This window comes from Leptonychotes weddellii, unplaced genomic scaffold (assembly GCF_054177405.1).
Source record: "Leptonychotes weddellii isolate Sample4059 unplaced genomic scaffold, ASM5417740v2 HiC_scaffold_23971, whole genome shotgun sequence".
NCBI classification, from domain to species: Eukaryota; Metazoa; Chordata; class Mammalia; order Carnivora; family Phocidae; genus Leptonychotes; species Leptonychotes weddellii.
In genome coordinates, this window is record NW_027829886.1 from 1 (window position 1) to 2,006 (window position 2,006).

The window sequence follows — 2,006 nt, forward strand, 5'->3', positions numbered from 1 at the left end:
TGGCCAACAGTCACTGCCAGACACAGCACCTTCTTCATCTGGAATTTGATGGTGGACTTCACTTCATCCACTTTGGCCACCATGTTCTCATTGTGGGTCAGCAAGGAAGGGAACTTGCCAGCCTTATTCAGGCCTGGGCCCAGGATTCGTGGGATCTGCTTGATCAGAGATTCTGAAGCCAAAAAGGCATCATACTTCTTGGCCAGCTTCTTGACTAATTCTTATTCTTGTTGAGGTTCTTCAGTACCTCAGTGTCCATGTGGGGAATATCCACCGCCTTGGCCTCATCACAGTGCTGCTGGTCCCCCAAAACACATACAGAGAACTTGGGGCGGGGAGTGGACTTAAGCCTGACAGTGCCCGAGAAGTGTTTGTCCTTCTGAGAGTCATAGTTCTTCAGGCTGATCTGCAGCTCCACCGTCTCCAAAAACTGGCAGCGCTTGCGCTGGTTTCCGGGCAGGACTTCCCGCCCTGCCCCGTACAGGGTGTCACGGGAGACTTTGCTGCTCATGGTTCTTCGCGCCACAGTAACCGGAAAAGAGAAAATATAAGAGACTTTTTTTTTTTTTTAAGAGTTTATTTATTTACTTGACAGAGAGAGACAGGGAGAGAGGGAACACAAGCAGAGGGAGTGGGAGAGGGAGAGCAGGCCTCCCACAGAGCAGGGAGCCCGATGCGGGGCTCGATCCCAGGACTCTGGGACCATAACCTGAGCCGAAGGCAGACGCTTAACGACTGAGCCACCTAGGCGCCCCAATATAAGAGACTCTTAATCATAGGAAAGAAACTGAGGGTTGCTGGAGAGGGGGATGGGGTAACTGTCTATCGACATTAAGGAAGACACGTGACGTAATGAACACTGGGTGTTATATTAGACTGATGAATCACTGAACTCTACTCTGAAACTAATAATACACTATATATTAATTAATTGAATTTAAATAAAATAAAATAAAAATAAATAAATAAAATCTGTATGTTTTAGTGTATCTAAATTACCCTCGGGGTAATTTTGTCCCCGGGGTCATTTAGCACTGTCTGGAGACATTTTTGGTTGTCACGATTGGGGGGCTGCTATTGGGACCTGGACCAGAGAGGCCAAGAATGCTGCTAAATGCCCTACAATGCACAGGACAGCCCTCACAACCAGGACTTATCTGGTCCGAAATGTCCATGCTTCCATCAGCGTATCATCTTGTACTGATCTTTGGGACTCCGTCTAAGAGGGGCCTCTATTTTGTTTGCTTTCCAGAAATAACTAAACAGCAGCTCATTGACGTCTAGGTCTCTGCATGCTGCAAAACAGCCATTTTTAATCTTCCAGAATAGAAGCCATATTTCACTGCTTATCTAAAGGAATTGAGACTAACCTAGCTTGCCTGTTGTGGTCAAAGAGTTTGGGGGCGTTTGTGCAGGGAGTGCCTCAGAAAGTCCTGCTAGAGGAGGTTGGAGCCGTTTTCTGAGGAACCAGCGTTAATTATCTGAGAATAAAGGAGAACACCCCTGGGCGACTGGGTGGCTCAGTTGGTTGGGCGACTGCCTTCGGCTCAGGTCATGATCCCGGAGTCCTGGGATCAAGTCCCACATCGGGCTCCCGGCTCAGCGGGGAGCTTGCTTCTCCCTCTGACCCTATCCCCTCTCATGCTGTTTCTCTCTCTCTCTCTCTCAAATAAATAAATAAATAAATAAATAAATAAATAAATAAAGGAGAACACCCCTTCCCACAACACTTTTAAATAGAGAAGCAGAATAAACAGTCAGGTTTCGGGGGGAGCCTGGCTGGCTCAGTTGGAGGAGCACATGACTCTTAATCTCAGGGTCATGAGTTTGAGCCCCACATTGGGTGTAGAGATTGCTTAAAATAAATAAACTTAGGAGAAAAAGACAGTGAGGTTTAGGGCAAAGAAAGCTATATTAGTGGAAAATGAACTAGAAAGAGGAGCCCATGGAGACAGGAAGCCAGCAGTGAGGGTCCAGGTAGGTGCCAGCTGATGAGGGAGCCAGCC

The 2,006-nt window shown here is 47.5% G+C and overlaps 1 pseudogene; it reads right to left on the minus strand.

Annotated features, from left to right (window-relative positions):
• Positions 1–4: 4 nt before the first annotated feature.
• On the minus strand, positions 5–533 carry LOC145718872 (large ribosomal subunit protein uL1 pseudogene; annotated as a pseudogene).
• Between the last annotated feature and the right edge of the window lie 1,473 nt (positions 534–2,006).